Source organism: Bidens hawaiensis, unplaced genomic scaffold (assembly GCF_021521415.1).
Source record: "Bidens hawaiensis isolate Kalapana, Puna unplaced genomic scaffold, B.hawaiensis_p1.1 tig00013778_1, whole genome shotgun sequence".
NCBI classification, from domain to species: Eukaryota; Viridiplantae; Streptophyta; class Magnoliopsida; order Asterales; family Asteraceae; genus Bidens; species Bidens hawaiensis.
In genome coordinates this window covers 631,080-652,097 of record NW_027492177.1, presented here as the reverse complement: position 1 = coordinate 652,097, position 21,018 = coordinate 631,080, and positions in this window count along the sequence as shown.

Here is a 21,018-nt window from a genome sequence, read left to right as displayed (position 1 = left end):
GTTGGATGTTAATGGCCTAAACGACTCTTAGACGCGCGTGTTAGTGTCACCTGGTGCTTCCGGGGGTAAATTGGGAATTCTTTATTCCTGGGAGTATCTAAGGGTCGTGTTGGTGAATGTAAGGCCCCGGGGGCTGTTATGATTGAGTTTGATGAGGTCGAGGTTTTAGGTAACTCAAACCATGTTAGAACATCTCGTAGGATAAACGAGTTCGTTCGATGTCGTTTGTAATGTTTGTATGTAAACCGACAGGTGTTTGAGTTTTGGGATTACTTAGGGATTATCTAGCTCGTGGTGAATACGTGTCTTGTGTCAGGTGAGTTCATGATGCCCCCTTTTTACTCTTTTAAGATTTTGGGCTAGCATGCACACCTAAGCGATTTTGCTTGATGAATTGTTTAAAATTATTTTGGATGGGCTTACTTGTATAGGGTAGGCCTTGAGATGATATTATCGTATGTATGTATGTATTATTGTATGGACAATATTCGGCGATGTTAGTAGTCGTTATCGACTACGGATGTTACGTATTCCTACTTTGTGTTTGCATACGTTGGATGAGATGTTACGTGTTTGGGTTGTACGTGTGCTCGACCCTGATGTTATTACTTGGATGAGATGTTACGTGTTTGGGTTGTACGTGTGCTCGACCCTGATGTTATTACTTGGATGAAGTATTTGTAGGTATATAATTATAAGGATGTTTATATATAATTATAAGGATGTTCATATATGATTATAAGGATGTTTATATACATATACAAGGATGATTACTTATTATTGATGATGGCCTAACTATTGTAACCCGTTTATTTTTAAAACTCTTGGAATGATTATGACTATTATTATTTTAGATGTCAATTATTAAAACTTGAACTCACTCAGCTCAAGCTGACTTTGTGTGCATGTTAGTGTGAGTTTCAGGTAGGAGGAGTATGCGTTTCCGCTTGGACGTGCACGAGACTACTTGGACGGTGGAGGGCATACTTAGTCGGAAGTTTTAATGATGAACACTTTTCTTTTAAAGTTTTATTAAATACATTAAAGTTTGGTTTTAGGCATAATTCCCGGGTTTTGGGAAGTTGTTTTAATAATTATGATTTTCCGCTGAATTATACTCTGAAATGGTTTTCGAAATGAAATGAATTGTTTTGGGTTTAAGAATTTTGTAAGTTTCGTGTATGATCAACAATTGTAGGATTCCCGGGATTCGGGGTCTTACATTCAGAGTGTACCTCGAATAACTTAACCTCTTCGACTTTCACAGTCGAGATGTCTGAACCTTCTGTTTTGACTTGTTTGAGGATAGGTTCGGTTCCCTTAGTTCCAAAAACAGCTTCCTCAGCTTCATTCTCAACCTTAATTTCCCTCAATTCCAATTTTAGAGAATCACAAGTAGACTGACACCATGATTCCAAAACCAATTCTTCATCAAATTCTGAACCACTATCATTATCGAACTTTGGAGTGTTCTCAAATTCTGGCAGTGATAGTTCTTCAGATTTGACAATGTTTTCAGCAAGTTGATCAATCATTTTAAACTTTTCAGACTGGTCATTTTGAACTTCAATCTCATCATCAACCTTCACAACCTTCTTAGAATCTTTAATTACCTCATGGATCATTAGCTTCTCGATGAATCGGGAGAGTGTGTATGTGTTGGGGTTTGATTGTATTGACAAAATAATTATACTCAAATCTTCAGGTGAAGTTTCAATGAGTATATCGGCCATCCTATCAATATATTCGAACTCTCGTCTCACAATCCCGATATGCTTCATTTTGCTCACTAGCTTACAATGTCTTTCGATTAATCGATCAAACGATTCTCCAGTCATCATCTCAAAATCATCAAATTCTTTCTTCAAAACGTTTCTTCTCGATTTAACTTCAACGTTAAACAAACCCGAAAATTCCATTTTGAAATTTTTTGTAATCTTAATTCAACAAATTTCAGCAACTTTTTGGCTTGTTTAGGCTCGTTTATCAGCAAAACAACAAATTTCCGCAACTTTCACACTCGTTTTAAACAGTTTTTCAGAAAATCAGCACTTTTCAGCAGTTTGCAACTCGTTTCAGCATCTTTTAACGCAAAAAACAGCAACTTTCAGAACGTTTTCAGCAATTTCAGCACGTTTAAACTGCAAACATCAGAATTCAGCAGCGAATCAGCAAGTTTTAAGTTCGTTTCAGCCCGAAAACAACACGTTTCAGCACTTTTGGCGCGTTTTCAGCGCGTTTCAACAATTTTTCAGTTCGTTTCAGCACTTAACAGCGCGTTTATCAGTGGACAACAGCTAAAATAGTAAAATCAGCGTATTTCCAGCCTGTTAAAGCTCGTTTCAGCACTTTTCGACAAAATCAGCACCAAAACAACTCGTTTACAGCAGTTTCAACGCGTTTTTAGCCCGTTTCAGCAAACTTCAGAAAAACAGTAAATTCAGCGCGCAAATCGGGAGAATTCATCAAAAGTCAGCACGTTTTTGCGCGTTTTTGGCTGTATCTGCACGTTTACAGCAGTTTTAACAGTAAATCAGCATGTTTCAGCAGTTGTTAACTCGTTTCAGCATTTAAAGCATTAACCTCAGCACGTTTTGGCCCATTTGACTCGCAAAAGCCAAATAACCAAATGCCAAACTTCGCCACTTGCGTTCAATTCTCAAAATCTAACGATTAAAATGCCCCTCGTAACGATTAAAATCACCAAAATACTCCTTTAAACCACCAATTTCCGTAACGATTAAAATGCCCCTCGTTGTCAATCACAATGAAGTTGTTATCGGAAAAGTTAATTGAGATGTAGTGTCACCGGAATGATGCTTAAAGTTGTTAGTCACTGCCGGATTTTTCAGTTATGGTGGCCGGAAAAGTAGTTTCTATCGACAGAAAATTCTATTACAGAGACGAACGGAAAAAGTAGTTATGGCCGAAAAATGAATTCACCGGAAATATTGCCGGAGATACGTGAACACAACCAGAAATTTCAAAAGCTCAACCATAAATCAAATTGAACACATATTTTGACTAGAAATCACTCGTAGATGAATCCTAAACAGTTCTAAACGTAAAACATCAACCGATTTTGATCCGAATCAACCGTAATTCAAACCGATGAACACGAACACACAGAATAAAAATCGAACGCGTTAGAAGCAACTTTTAAGCACGAGATTCAGTGATTAGATGTAGAAACGAGCAACAATTAAGCACAAGATTAACGAATCCGAAATGAACTTTTAAACGAGTTGAGAAATAGATTAATTCTTGACGTAAAACGAGTGTAACTTGTTATTTTCTTCCGATATCGAGCACCAAATCTCTGATACCACTTGTAGGAACGTGTTAGTCGTGAACAAGACGTAGATCGATATCTATAATCAACGTGAAGGTGCGGAATCCCTAAACGTGATCGAAAACAACAAGTTTTCTCATTAACTTCTCTCTATTTCTCATATATCTCAAGGTTTATAACAAGATATGACAAATATCAGTACATATACGTTCTGGACCAAAGAGTTATGAAAACATATGTCAAAACTACTATTTATAGGGTGGTTAGAGCATTTTTAGCGTATAAGTCCTCAACCAGCGTATATGTTTTCAACGTATAACATATACTCCATATATGTTATGCTCCAGAAAACCAGAAAACTGTTTTGCGCATAATTTCTTCGTTATAGCTCCGTTTTTAAGTGTCGTTTTCACCCACGTGCTCGTAATCAAATTCTCTATCACCCCATATAATAATATCTTCATTTTTACTCCATCTAAAGTGATCAATTTTTAGCTCCTTTAAAGCTCCGCGAATCTTCATTTGACAAAGACAAAAGCGATAGACGTATGCACTAACATTGAGCTTGCGGATATGGATTTTGATAAGGTTGAGTCATGTATGGAGAACCTTGGTTGAAGAGAGGAGCTTGTAAGGGATATGGTTGATGGTTTGGGACTTGATGAGCATTGTTGGTGTAATAGGGGGCAGGCATAGCTTAAGCTTGACGTGCATGGATAAGTCGAGGGCACGCATTGCGAAGATGACTAGGATCTCCAAAAATATAGCAAGCAAGGGTGTTAGGAACACCGGGTTGAGCATGTGGGGTGTTTGAGTACCGGACGGTGCACGACAAGTGTTAGCAAGGTGACCATAACGGTTGAAGTTAATGAACAAGCGACATGGAGATTGAGGCAGGTGATGGTAGTTACAAACTGAGCATAACGGAAAAGGTCCGGTATAGGTCTTCTTACTAGGAGCATCTTGTTGGAGGGTTGTGGGTTGGTTTTGTTAACAGCGTAGTTTCGATTATTGGATTTGCGTTTGCGGTGAAAAGGGTTACTAGTGGGTTTGGGTTCAGCCTTAGCATTGGTTGAGGAATCAGCTTTAGAGTTGTCAAGGGTAGGTTTAGCATCCTTACGAGGTAGGGTTCCATCTCTAACATGGTCATCAGTAAGTGAAGTAGCAAGGGTAATCATTGAGAGAGGGTCTCAACTAACCACAGCATCACGGAAAATCGTCGGCAATCCACGAATGTACTTTCGAATACCACGAGCCAAAAGAGTTACAAGGTGAGGTACTAGCAGGCTAAGTTCCTTAAAACTGTTTGAGTAGGTTGAATTGTCACCACCAATTTGTTTAAGCTCCTAAAACTCCGTCTCAAGCCTTTGTAGTTCATGCTCAGGACAAAACTCTCTCTTCATTGCGTCCTTAAGTTCCTCCCAAGACATAGCCAAATCTTCTTCAACACCATATAGGGCTTTATAAGAGTTCCACTAAGTGAGAGCACGCTCTTCAAAGACGCTCGAGGCCAACCTGTACGCTTATCATCCGGCTCGTAGTGGATAAACTTGTTCTCCATTTGTTCAAACCAACGGAGGAGCTTAGTAACATTATCCTAGCCAAGATAAGAAGGGGGTTTAGCACTTGTAAAGTTCTTGTAGTGGAAATTGTTTGGTGTAGCTGAAGTATTGGATCCACTAGAGTTGATATTTTGTAGTTGAGCCACGATCTCAAGTAAAGCAGTAGTGAAATCCTTAGTGATTCTAGAAGCCAGACGGCGATCATGAGGGGTCGACGAACGACGGTGGTTACGACGATGAGAGCGAAAAGGCATTCTACGAGGATCAACAATGAAAATGTGTAAGATGACGGGTAAGTTGTGGGAATGAGTTGATGTGAAATAATAGGGATGCATATGTATATGTATATGTATGTATATGAATTAGTGCTAGTGAAAACTCGAGGACGAGTCAGGATTTAAAATAATGTGTATAAGTTTGAAGCATTTAAGTAAATGAACAATGTTTATTAGCCCTGCTTGCGGTGCGCACATATGATGTATATATGTGTGAACCCTCGGGTGGGCAAAAGTGAAATTGCACTAATTTTGACGTTATTTTACTAATCTCGTGAAAATAACGTTAAAAGTGACGGACGGTTAATCAGGCATCATGTAGTGGCGTTGATAGCTGAAAGATAAGGGTACATGCACCGATCAGCTTGTGTCCCGATGATTGAGTGCTATGTGCCTTATGTCCAAGGCTTGATGCAAAACTACTATCGAGCCGGGGGTCTCACCGGAAGCAGCCTCTCTATCCCTATGGGGTAGAGGTAAGGCTGCCTACATCTTACCCTCCTCAGACCCTACCATAGCTTTGCTATTGGTGGGATATACTGAGTACGATGATGATGATGATGATGATGATGATGATGATGATGATGATGATGAACAATGTTTATAAAATATTTCCAAGAATAAAATAACCAAGCATATCAAACGAGTTGACCTCCCATGAGCTTTCTATGGCAATTTGAATGGCCCAACTAAATAAAGCAACATAAAGTTTGTGAATTGGCCTCCCATGAACGTTGCATGGCAATTTGTTGGCCCAATTCAAATAACGAGTAATAGATAATTGAGTTGGTCAGCCCATGAGCGTTACATGGCGTTTAAGTGACCCAACTAATTAACGAATTATCAAATCAATAGAGTTGGTCAGACCATGAGCATTACATGGCATTTAACCGACCCAACTAAATATCGAATCAACGATTCACATATAAGTAGTTGGTGTACCTCGGGAACCACCCCGGACGATACGTTCCAACCCAAAAATCAAATCAAAAATGGTTTAAGAAATGGATAGTTGGAGTGCCCGTGGATTTCCATGGATTTTTCACGTAACTAAACATTTAAAATAATTTAAAAACACAATTTGAAAGTATAACCGTTTATCCGGTTATGTTTACCACGCAACGGTTTAGCCGGTTACGGGTACCACTTAAAGTCATGGTTGTACGACATTTTTCATACCCCCATTCTTCAAGGTGAATGAACAAAACAAAACACGTGAATTTTAAGGAATTTCCCACAATAAAAGATTAAGAAAAATATTTTGAATGTGAGGCATAGCCTCGGAATTTGTGTGTGTGCAATAAATAGATAAGAAACAATATAATAAAATAATTAATCTAATTAAGCTGTAAACAATTTAAATAGCACATAAGGCAGTTCAGATAAGCACGTATAGGGTCCTATGCATATGTCTAGGACAATTTCTAACGACCTATCTTATAACCTTCGACTCTGATACCAATCTATCACACCCCAACCTAAGGGGGAAATGCCGGGGCGTGATCCGATTGCTCACAGCTCGAAGATACTATCATTGAGTATAAGTGACAATATATAATTAATTATTTTATTTAAAATATACACACGTTATCCAATTAAAATAAGCAATTCAAAATACATGGAATAAGCTCAAATAACGATTATCTTAATTATATCCTAAGGTCTTGTCTACGTGTCCAAACTTCAATCTTCAACACAAGCAACCTGCATATGCGTATAAAATGGAGTTTGTCAACACAAAGTTGAGCGAGAAAATCACCAGTTTTGACACAACAATATAAATAACCATAACGTGATAAGTGTGGTAAATATAATCAAACCATAAACAGGTATGTAGATCATTTCCAAACGAATTAGGCATTGGTCAATAGCAGGAGCACCCACTATACGAATGAATAAATAGTAATCCCAACATACGAATGAATGAATAGTAACACAAGTAAGCAAGTAGTACGTATGTTTGATTAAGTCACTCACAATTACACGTATGCATTTGTTTATATATATATATAAGCAAGTAGTACATATGCATTTGTTTATAGGACATTTGCGTACCTATCCGTATTTCATACTATATATATATATATATATATATATATATATATAGTATGAAATACGGATAGGTAAACAAATGTCCCCAAAACATTTAGAAAAGTTGGTAAAATAGGGTAATGATAAACTCACCTGATCAAATAAGCCAATCGGGAATGAATACGACAACAAAGCAATAATCACACTCTTCGGGAATCACCGACAAGAATCCTACTTACAACAATTACGGGAGTAAATATGAATCCAACAGTGAACCTAAAACTAGATAGAGACTCGATAATAGATGATCGAGTGTATTCTTGCAAAAGTTAAGTATTACTTAGACTTATTATCAATTTTATTTATTAATTTTATAATAAATGGCATATCTTTAAATAAATTTATAATTATAAACAAAATACTTAAATAACTAAGTATTCACAATTTTAAATAGATTATATCGAAAGGTTTGTTTTAAATAATCATTTTAAAACAAATACATTTAATATATTTATATATATTTTCACCATTAGAAGAGATTTATTTTTAAATACATATTGTAAGTAATAAAGAATAATTAATAAATAATATTCATATAAAATATGATCTTTTATAAATACTTATACTTTTAATACGGTAACTAACAAGATTATAATAAATATATATTTTAGGTTAAAAACCTTATTAAAATTAATTTTTATACTTAATATATATTCATATATAGTTTTTAACGAGGATTCAAAAAACAATTAGTTTAAATATATAATTATCATAAAATTTATATTTTAGAATCTTTAACGAAACTCAATGGAAAAAAATATAATTAATACATTTATTATAGCTTTGTGTGAAAAGAATAATACATATATATATATATATGTGTGTGTGTGTGTGTGTGAACTAGATTTTATCCCCCGTATTACGGGGGTTGCTTTACATTATTCGTTTTCAGTATTTATATATGTATATTTGGATTTTAATTTTATTTATTGTAAGAAAGTTAATAATTAATATACTTGATGTTTGATGATAAAATGGTTTCACAAATAAATGATATGTTATTATCCGGTTTAAAAGCTATCTGGATTTGGTGATACCCATTACCCATTTATTTTCTTCATTATAAAATTTTTTCTTAATTATAAATAATATCTTTTTTTAAATAAAATAGGATATTAATTTTTAGTATATCCATATTTTATAGGATTTTCATAACAAATATTTGATGAGATTAATTTTTAATATAATGAGATGTTATAACCCGTCTAAGAGCTATATAGGTTTGATGAGACCTTTACCCGTGAATTCGAGTCAAATGCGTGAGAAGCCTTCATTTACAAATAAAACCAATCTAATGGCTTGAGAGAATGGTTGTTTTACATTTTTCGTTTTTTAATATTTACTTTTTGGCTTTTAATTTTTTTATTATTAAAAAGTTAATAATAAACTTGGGGCTTGATGATGAAAGGGTTTCATAAAAAAATGATATGTTATAACCCGTTTAAAAGCTATCTGGATTTAGTGACTCAGACCCGCTTATGTTTTTTACTATAAAATTGTTTATTAATTATAAATAATATCTTTTTCTTTTTAAATTCAATATTAAATTTTAGTATATCCCTATTTTATAGGATTTTCCTATCAAATAATTGGTAAGATTAATTTTTAATTTAATCAGATGTTATAACATGTTTAAGAGCTATCTGGTTTTGGTAAGACCCATACCCATGAATTTGGGTTAAATCAATGAGAGGCCTCCATTTAAAAATCATGCAATCTGGTGGCTTCCATAAAAGGGGGAAACGACCACATCACGACACGTAGGATTTTAGGGTTGTTTTCATTTATATATATTATAGAAACTTATAAGAGATTAATTGACAAGAAACGACAACTCAGTGATGTCGGTTTAAATAAATAGTGTTTATTTGATATTTAATATTAATTATAATATATAAATCATTTAAAAGAATTTAAACAACAAAAACATAAGAATACAAAAAAATTGGCTGCTGCAGGACTCGAACTCGCGCCAATGGCCGGCACAAAGATTTAACAGACACACCCCTAGCCACTGGGCTAGGGGCGACGAACGAGGTATAACAGACATTGAAAATCCAATTAACCAAGGGGGTTCCATTGGCGCTGGTCTTAGAGGTGTGCAGACGCGAGAAATTGAATTATGATCAATCCTAAGTTATATAATCGGTTTTAGGTTAAGTCGGTCCATAGAATATGCCAATACGCATTATATTTGATCTTGTTTCCTAATTAGTTTAGTTAGTTAGGCCGCAAATGGCAAGAACAATCACAAACATGATTCAATTCCTTGTTTATGACAAAAATTGTGGCTCAATCAAGCTAAACGGGTCACGGTTTTGGTAAATGGATACGGGTTACGGATTTGGTTATTGGGTTTGGGTTAAAGATTAATAAAATCTTTTGAATATTTTTCAGTTTAGTCCCTGAAGGTTATGAGTGGATACATTACGGGTTAAAACGTAAGTATAAGGTTAGTTTAATATAAAATCCAAAGATTAAATAATAAACAAAGAAAAAGAAAAAAATGTAATTAGTTTAATAATTTTGTTGATTAAATGTCCCGAAAAACGAAAACAGGTCGGGTAACCGATATAAATTTCTACGTGGAACAACCGAGTTGTTACATAACGAGTCGGGTATTGGGTTCAAATTCTACTCATATTCTTTTATTCGAGGCGGGTTACGATTCCGGCCTATGCGTTCGTTGAACCAGGTTCTCTTGAGCTATACCCGAGCCGATTCGACATATGTGTGTTTAGATATGTTTATTTTATTATTATTATTATTATTATTATTATTATTTGTTAAAGCTAATTTACCAAACTACCCCTTACTATCTTCCCTAATTATAAAAGAACTCCTACCCTTCTCCAATAACATACTCCACTGCCGCCGCCGCCACCCTTCCTAACTCCAGCTGCCCCGACGACGGATGTGAAGAACATTGGATCCGGATAAAGAAATCGGTATTCGGGCTGAGTTCGAGCTCCCTTTGTTTGGTTTAAGTACATATGGTTTGAGTACCCTTACTATTTGGATCGAGCTTCCCCCTTGTTTCCCAATCGAGACGACTACCAACTCAATCCAATCAACTCCCATTGGGTCGAGTGATCGGGTCGAGTACCATCTTCCACCTGTCTCGAGTGTTCGGGTTGAACCCCCTCCTTCAAACCAGTAAACTCGACTGGTCAAGCTTCATTCGACTCAATTCGAGTCTACCTCAACAATTCAAGCGGATCCCCATGTTCCACTCGAGTCGATTAGGTACTCGAATCCTTTTGCTGGTGGAGTCGAACAGGGAATCGAACCCCTTCCTCTTATTCAAGCCAAACGGGATTCGATCCCTTCACCTTTCTCGGGCCGTTCGATTCCTTGTTGCCCAAAACCACCTGACTCAAGTCGAGTCCCTAGGACTCATCCGATTGAAGCTCTTAGATCGGTTTTATCATGTCACTCGAACCCTATGTATTTCGATTCAAGTCAAGCCGTTCAGGTCAAGACCCAATCCGCTCAAGCCGGACATATCTATTATTGTTATATATATATATATATATATATATATATATTTGTCAAATCATTTTAACCGAAAACCAACTTTCTTATTCGGTTTGATTTAAAGTTCATACGATTCGGTTTAGCTTGGTTCGTTTCGTTTCCAGTCTTACAAGATTCACTTATTTATTATTATAGCTTCTAACCTGGAAGAACAAGATGAAGATGAAAAGGAAAAACTTTCGATCTTAAAACATACCTTATAGATGAGACTAGATTAGCTCTTTGAATGAATGGAAATCAATCTTTGTATCTTCTCTAGATCTTGAGTAAATGAAAGATGGAATGTTGTATGTGAGTAGTGGGTGTCTACGTGTGTGATTGTCTGATAATTGGAAAGATGATGAGGGAATGATGAGGATAAGAATGAGGATTAGGGTTTTAGGTTGTTTATATAGGCTAAGCCCAAGGCGTTAGGCCCAAAATTTGTCTTAAGCCCGATAACCAACTTAATCGTATACTTTCCCCTTATTCTTATGTAATTAGACTAGTTAACACTACGCGACACACGATTTAAAATAAACTTATATTACTTTATTTTAATTAATCTTAAAACGAGGACGTTACAAGTCTTCCCTCCTTAAAAAGGTTTCGTCCCTGAAACCTATCTATTACACAAACAACTGAAGATAGAACTTAAGCAATTCCACCCTCTGTTTTCCACGTTGCGTCAGATCCTTTACAGTGTTTCCAAATCACCTTTACTAGTGGAATGACCTTGTGACGAAGTTGTTTGTCTTTACGGTCGACGATTCCAATTGGCTGCTCGATGTAATTCAATCGTTCATCTACCTCTATGTCCATTAACGGCACGTGAGACGTGTTGTCCGCGAGACACTTCCTTAAGTGAGAAACATGAGAGGTAGAGTGAATGCCTTCCAGTTCTGCAGGTAAATCGAGCTTCTACACCACTTCTCCTACACGAGCTATGATCTTGAATGGTCCAATATATCTTGGGCTCAACTTTCCTCTCTTCCTAAAACGAATAATGCCTTTCCACGGCGAGACCTTAAGCAACACGTTGTCGCCAAAGTTAAACTCGATCGGTCGTCGCCGCTTATCGGCATAAGACTTCTGACGGTCTTGAGCAGCTTTCATCCTTGCCTTGATTTCATCAAACCTCGAGGAGGTTTCTTGCACAACTTCCAAACTCCCCATCTCCTTCTGACCAATTTCTCCCCAGCATATGGGAGTTTTGCAACGTCTACCATACAACATTTCGAAAGGAGGCATACCAATTTTCGTATGATAATTGTTATTGTAAGAAAACTCTGCTAAGTGAAGATGATCATCCCAACTTCCTCCAAAATCTAACATGCATGCACGTAGCATATCCTCAAGGGTTCGGATAGTCCGCTCCGAGTATCCGTCTTTTTGAGGATGATACACCGTGCTGATGTTAATCTCGTTCCCATTGCTTCATGGAACCTCTTCCAAAATCGGGAAGTAAAGCGGGTATCTCTGTCGGATACGATAAATAACGGTACCCCGTGCTTCGTTACAACTTCTTTAATGAACGCATTCCCTAACGTTTCTGAGGAGATGGCCTCTCGTATTGGCAGAAAATGAGCACTTTTAGTTAAATGGTCCACAATCACCCAGATGGTATCATGATTCTTAGTTGTACGCGGTAGCTTAGTTATGAAATCCATGGTGATGTGTTCCCATTCCCACTCGGGTATCTCCAAATGCTGCATCTTCCCACACGGTTTCTGGTGTTCTGCTTTAACTTGTAAACAAGTCAAGCACTTGTTGACATAATCAACCACTTCATTCTTCATACCCAGCCACCAATAGTCTTTCTTTAAGTCCTGATACATCTTGATGGATCCTGAATGAATCGAATATAGAGATTTATGAGGCTCGTCTAGAATTCGGCTTCTAAGATTCCCATGCCGCGGAATTCATATCCTTTCGAATCTAAATTTTACACCCTGAGTATTATCCTTCAACTCAGTCTGGTCCCCGTAAATCCTCTCTTTCTTCATTAACTCACCATCTGCAAGCACTTCCGTCCGCACTTTACTAATCTCCTTAAAGAAATCTGAGTTGATAATCAGCTTGTAAGACTTCAGTGTCGCTATCACTTTTCGTTCTTCTGGCTTAAGGCATCAGAACCACATTAGTCTTTCCCGGGTAATACTTGATATCACAGTCATAGTCTTTAATCAATTACTAGCCATCTTCTCTGCCTCATATTCAACTCTTTCTGCTCAAAGAAGTATTTCAAACTATTGCGATCCGTATAGATTGTACACTTAGTACCATATAAGTAATGTCTCTAGATCTTAAGAGCATGTACTACAGGTGCTAACTCTAGATCATGCGTCGGGTATGTACTTTCGTGAGTCTTTAACGGTCTAGATGCATATGCTATAACCTTTCCTCATTGCATTAACACGCAACCTAACCCTTGATGCGAAACGTCAGCACAAACTACTAAATCCTCGTTGTCGTCGGGTAAAACAAGATTTGGAGCCTGCGTGAGCCTCTTCTTCAATTCTTCAAATGCCTCTTCTTGGAACTTAACCCAATTGAACACCACAGTCTTTCGGGTTATACCGGTCAACAGTGAGGCTATCTTGGAGAAACCTTGGATGAATCTCCTATAATAGCCAGCCAACCCCAAGAAACTGCGTATCTTAGTTGGGTTTTGCGGCATCTTCCAATTCTTTATCACCTCAATTTTCGCTGGGTCCACAGTAATCCCCTCGGGATTGATTATGTGACCTAGAAACTGCACTTCACGCAACCAAAACGGGCATTTCGAGAACTTAGCATACAGTTTCTCGTCCTTCAAGACTTCTAACACTTCCCTCAAATGCTTAGCGTGATCAGACTCGCTTTTTGAATAAATCAGTATATCGTCGATGAAAACGATAACGGACTTATCTAACATCGGCCGAAATACCCTATTCATCATGTCCATAAATTTTGCGGGAGCATTCGTCAGACCTAATGACATCACGAGGAACTCGTAGTATCCATACCGCGTCCGAAACGCTGTCTTAGGGATGTCCGCCTCTTTCACCTTCAATTGATGATAGGCTGATCTAAGGTCTATTCGTGAGAACCAGTTAGCACTTTGTATTTGATCGAACAAGTCGTCAATCCATGGCAACGGATATCTGTTCTTCACCGTAAGCTTATTCAGCTCGCGGTAGTCAATACACATCCTCATACTTCTGTCTTTCTTCTTCACGAACAACACCGGCGCGCCCCACGGGGAAACACTCGGTCGTGTGAAACCTTTGTCGAGTAGTTCTTGTAGTTGGGATATTAGTTCTTTCGTCTCGGAAAGTGCCAGGCGGTTAGGTACTTTCGCGACGGGCTGGACTCCTGGTACTAACTCAATATGAAATTCTACCTCTCGTTCTGGTGGCAACCCCGGAAGGTCCTCGGGGAACACTTCGAGATAGTCGCACACTACAGGAACATCTTTCACTTCCTTTGCCTCCGCCGAAGCATCAAAAATATACGCCAGGTAGGCACCGCACCCTCGCCTTAGCATTTTCTCGGCTTTTATCATCAAAATGACGTTAAGCCCCGAACTTTCCTTATCACCATAAACTGTCACTGTACCACCATCCAAGGACTTTAACCTTATCAATATACTCTTACACACTATCTGAGCCTCAAACTCAGACAACCAATCCATTTCCAAAACCACATCGAATCCTTCTAAGGTCATTACAAAAAAAGTAACAGGGAACTCACGTCCATCTAACTCTATCTTACTGTCCTTAACCATTCTCATTATCCTAGCATAAGTATCACTAGCCGTTTCTACCATAAAAGTTTCAGGCATACGAAAACAGGTCATTTTAGCTAAATTACAGAATGCTACATCTACAAAACTTCTATTAGCACCTGAATCGAATAAAATAGAAGCAGAAATATCGTTTACTAGAAATGTACCTATCACAACATTGGGAATCTGCTTGGCCTGCTCCTGTGTCAGCATGTAAGCTCTGGTCTTTGGCCTGGTCTTCTCAGCATCTCTCTTCCCACTACCCCTAGCTTCACCTTCAGTGCATTCTCGCACCATATGACCTGTCTTTCCACATTTTTAGTAGGTGGATTTTGTGTTACATTCATGGGCGTAATGCCCGACCTTTCCACACTTATAGCAGGTGTTTGAACCAAGCCTGCACTCTCCTCCATAAGGCTTCCCGCACTTATGACACACATCAGTACCAGCACTCCTATTACATTCCTCACCATAAATTTTCCAACAAGTCTTACACGATTTCCTTTCCCACGTCTTCTGTTTCTTGTCTTTGGGATTCCATATCTGAGTATCGGGCCGCTTAGCATTAGCAACCCACTTCTTTTCCTTTTTATCCTCTACCACCACTTCATTCACCACCAGGTCATAATAAACCATTACCGCAAGCTCGACTTCAGAATCAAAAGTAGCAGGTCTACTTGCCTTGACCAGCGTGCGGACGTTATGTGGAAGTCCTCGGACATAACACTTGATTCTCTTAGATTCGGTATTCACCATCTCGAGCACAAGTCTTGACATTCGGTTAAACTCAGTAGTGTACTCACGGTGTGTCATCTTTCCCGCCTTCAAGTTCAGAAATTTCATCTCTGCCCTCTCAACTTCAGCATCAGCACAGAACCTCTTCATGACCATCTCCTTCAGAGCTTCCCATCGCATAGCCTTAACTTCAGCAATGGTCTTTCTTTACTCAACGGTTTCCCACCAGAACATAGTTTCATCACCAAATGACTGAGTAGCGAAGCCTACAGCTTGGTCGGGACGGCACTCGCTAATGCGGATAACCTTATCCATTGCGGTTTTCCACTAAAAAGTAGCGATTGCGTCACCCATGCCAGTCAGCTGAGGTGGGTCACAACCTTTGAAGGTCCTGTAGCTGCACCCACCTCGGCCTCTCTTCCCATCGCCGACTTTCACAGATTGGACTTCACTCGACACTTCAATCTCAGTCTCAGTACCCTTCTTACTACTTTCCCATGTCTTCTCAACAGTCTTGGTACGGCTTTCAGTAGACTTGTCTTGTTGGAGATTCTTTACTGCAGCAGCAACTGCCTGTGTGATAGCAGCTTGAATAGCAGGGTCAAGCTGATACTCTTCCTCTCTCACAGTCATCTTTCTTTCTTCACTAGGCTCTGTAATCGGTTCTTCGGAGGGTACTTGGTGGATACACGGTCTACCACGGCGTCCCGTGCGCCCCCTTGTCCAGCAGTAGTCTTAGCACCAGCCATCTAAATTCTAAAGGAAAAACACCAACATCGTCACGTGAGGAACTATTTAGTACAAGGATAGTAAGGCTGCAGGTAATAACAGTGGCCAGCTGGGATTAGCTGCTTACGTTACTCTCATTGTCCTATACACTTTCTTTTGTGAGTCTACTTGTGTTCGGTTCTACTTAAAGCAGTTAGATAATCAAACATTTCAAATATAAGCAAACAATTCTATCTCTAACAATTCATATAAGTTTCTTACTTATCCCTACATTATACGTAAGGTAATTCACGTAAAGCTTGCTTTAGTGACACATGGCATTCTCTGATTGGCATATTCTTTCTTTCTTTTTTTCGTCCCATTCTCTGTTCGAGTCTAAGCATGTAGGATGTTTATTCTCTCAAAATTATACTCTGATACCAACCTGTAAGGCCCCCGAGCCCGGGTGCCCTACTTTCGTGTGGGTTGGATTTACTCATTCACATAATTTGGAAATCAGAGTTAATTAAAACAAATTGCGGAATATTAAAGTCTTACATTCAACAAAACACTAGTACTTTTTTTAACTAAATAACATATGTCTTAAACATTTGACATAAATAACACGTGATTCTTCCTCTTAACGATGTCAGTATTCCTCTTATTGCCACGTCTCTCCATCAAGCAACTTGCCTCATTCTATTCACCTGCGTGCATACTAAAAGTCATCTACGCTGAGTGAGTTCTAGTTAATCAATTAACATACATACATTTATATCTATACTTATACGTGTCCGAAGATACGTATTTCATACATCAGTTACTATTAAACATTCATATACACTTTACGTACATAGATACGTACTTTCATACTTTCCTATGGTATACCGTAAGCTATTCCATTTCTTCTATCTCAGATATTATTAGGGTCTAGTCCCTCTATCTTAGATATTATTTGGGTCTGGTCCCTTCTGTCTCAGATATTATCAAGGTCTGGTCCCTCCTACTGTTGTCACAGATATTATTAGGGTCCGGTCCCTTCTGTCTCGCATAACCATACAACCATACATGTCCGGTCAACTATCCATACATTCATTTCATACTTTCATTATCATGTGTGCATACTTTCATACAATATTATATAAAAATAACATTCAATATAAAATCATACACTTATCACTTAGGATAAATGTATTACCTATCACATAGCAGTATGCACACAGCCCCGAAAAATGTCACAGAGTAAAGGGGTTAGAACTCACCTGGATATCCTGTTACGTTCAGAGTTAATAGTAATTCTCTTCCTGAGTTGTGCATGGCTAACTGTTTAACATATATATTTGTTAATTAACCGTGAACTAACTAACAAAATTAATTAAATTTGTATTTTATTAATCTAGCGTAGTTGATAAGCTAGGCTCGTTTTTTTGGGCTAACAAGTCTAACGGGATAACTTTGTTTAACGACGGTCATTATTTCGCGCTCATTCTCTTTAATTATAAATATATATATATATATATATATATATATGGGAGATTTCAAATGAGAACCCCTTTGAGTTTTAAGAACTCGAAAGAACTCAATGTAACGATTTTTTTTTCAAATATTTTTTACACATGCCTAATATATGTAGGTTACATATACGTAAAAAAATTACATAATTTTTTACGCACCGAGTCGACTTTTTACACATGTGTAATGGACGTAAAAGTTAACGTAATCACTTACATCTTTATATTCTCTCCTACTTTGACTTTTTGGTCAGATTTAATCTCAACCACATATTCCAATCCGTTTAATTAAATGTGTGACCAAAAATTGAGTTCTTAAAACTCAACATGGTTCTCAAAATATCTCTCCCTTATATATATATATATATATATACTCCTCTCCTTTATTATAAATATGTTAATTTTCTTTAATATAATATTATATATATAGATATACCTTTCCTTTAATATAATATTATATATATAGATATACCTTTCCTTTAATATAATATTATATATATATATATATATATATTTCTTTTCTAAACCGTATCATTTATCTTTAAAAATATCGGGACATACGAAGGTGACGGGGTTGGTTAGTTTAGTTTCTTTTGTTGGTTCATATTTGGATAAGTTAGGGAATAGGCCTAATTAGCTCTTGGGCTTGGTTAAATCAGGCCCAATAGATTATAGTGATATATTGGCCCAACTGTATGAGTCCAGTCGCATGGGCCTCAATCCAATCGCATGGCCCAAACAATTCGCATCACATCGCATGGCCCAACGGTTCGCATCGCATGGGCATTTCAAAAATAGTTGCTTTGTTGGTTCATATTTGGATAAGTTAGGGAATAGGCCTAATTAGCTCTTGGACTTAGTTAGATCGGGCATAATAGCTTATAGTGATATATGGGCCCAACTGTATGAGTCCAGTCGCATGGGCCTTAATCCAATCGCATGACTCAAACAATTCGCATCACATCGCAAGGCCCAACGATTCGCATCGCATGGGCATTTCAAAAATAGTTGCTTTGTTGGTTCATATTGGATAAGTTAGGGAATAGGCCTAATTAGCTCTTAGGCTTGGTTAGATCATGCCCAATACATTTTAGTGATATGTGGTCCAGTCGCATGGGCCTCAATCCAATCGCATGGCCATTTCAAAACTAGTTGTTGTGGATAGGATTTGATCCTCAAACCTCTCATTCCCACATCAATGCTTTAACCACTTCACCAACTCTGGCTTGATGTTATTTCTTTCATTCATTTTCCTTATATCCTCATTCTAGTTGTTTCCTTTCCTTTCTTTCTTTCTTTCTTTTCTACTTCCTTTCTCTCTCTTTTTTTTCTTGATCGAAGGCTGCTACTTCTTCTTTATTATTATTACTATATTTATTATTATCATTATTATATTATTATTATTATTATTATTTTAACAAATTACGTTGACTTCATTATTATTATTATTATTATATTTATTATTATTATTATTACTTTTATTAATTTATTTCTATTATTATTAACAACTAGAAATCTAGACTTGATTGGATTCAAGTTCCAATCTTTTATTCTAGGTTTATAAAGAGCCAAATTTTCATTAGATTTATAAATATAAAACAAGCCGAACTTTACTAACAAGCCAAACGGATCCGACTCCTAAAGTTAATATTTTTACGTCAGTTTATATTTTTATTAACCTTTAGGCCCCGATCTAAGGTTCTACCAATTTTCATGGAGAACCGACATCAAATGAACCACCTTTACACTACAAACGTACCTCTAGCGAAATTCGTTTTAGAGCTTAGTCTTGACACGAGCTAGATCTTGATTCGTCTTGTTGTTTGGATGCGAGAATCACTAAAATGAACTTGGATCTCGTTCTCGGGTTTCCAAATAAAGAGAGTGTGTGTTGGTAAAAATGGAAAGTTATGGAATTATGAAATCTAGGGTTTTAGAAAAGGTTTAAGGGGTATTTATACACTTAGCTCATGGACCTTAAGCCCATTAATTTACTAAGTCCATGTTTATTGTTGTTGGGAAAATATAAATTGGTGAATGGAAATTAATATATTAAATTATTAATATTAAACTCTTCATATGTTGAAACTATTCAGTAGAGTGTCTTTATAACACTTGATGAGTTTTATTAAAGTATTAAGTCTCTGATTAAGTGAGACTCATCACTTACCTACAACTCTTGTATGTTTACTAGACTTGGTGTCTTATTTGAAAAAAGGGAAAAATAGTATACAAATAGATATATACAAGAGAGGTATTTGGAGCATGGAGAATACTTGAAGACCCATTTGTTGGGAACCCATAGAGAGGATTCGTTTCTACTCTATCACATCAATATATTATTCTTCCCATTCTTTTTCTTTTCAAGAACACCAATATACCTAGTGCAAGTGCCATCTCCGGCAGTACACACACTGTTCCAGTTGTCGTACCCTGGGAGACACACGGCTCTTTAGTAGAGACTCGAAATCTAATTTAAGGGAAGCGTATTGAATACGTGCCTCAACCACGCTCAATATATATTGTTTTGTTCATTTTTGTTGCAATCAATGGAGTTAGCCACATCAAGGAAAAACTAAGACGAATGTGAAGATATACAACGAGTGAAAGACTCGAGTCAAGAAGTTTCTGTTGAAGTTCTCACCAAAGACATCAACATAAATCTTTATATTAAAATAAATTGTATTTTATTTTTTTCCATTTTTTATTGTGTACACGGTATTGTACTATGGTATTTCTCTTGTATAACGAGAGTATGATTATACTTACTTTATTTTTATTATTTTTATGTAATATTGTTACCCATGTCCTACAATTATTAATATTAAACTCTTCATATGTGAAACTATTGAGTAGAGTTTCTTTATAACATTGATGAGTTTCATTAGAGTATTAAGTCTCTAATTAAGTGAGACTCATCACTTACCTACAACTCTTGTATGTTTACTAGACTTGGTGTCTTATTTGAAAAAAGGGAAAAGTAGTATACAAATAGATATATACAAGAGAGGTATTTGAAGCATGGAGAATACTTGAAGACCCATTTATTGGAAACCCATAGAGAGGATTCGTTTCTACTCTATCACATCAATATATTATTCTTCCCATTCTTTTTTCTTTTCAAGAACACCAATATACCTAATGCAATCTCGGGTACGAGTGCCATCTCCAGCAGTACACACACTGTTCCGGTTGTTGTACCCTAGGAGACACACGGCTCTTTAGTAGAGACTCGATATCTAATTTAAGGGAAGCGTATTGAATACGTGCCTCAACCACGCTCAATATATATTGTTTTGTTCTTTTTTGTTGCAGTCAATGGAGTTAGCCACATCAAGGAAAAACTAAGACGAATGTGAAGATATACAACGAGTGAAAGACTCGAGTCAAGAATTTTCTGTTGAAGTTCTCACCTAAGACATCAACATAAATCTTTATATTAATATAAATTGTATTTTATTTCCTTTTTTATTGCGTACACGGTATTGTACTACGGTATTTCTCTTGTATAACGAGAGTATCGTTATACTTTTTTTTTTATTATTTTTAAGTAATATTG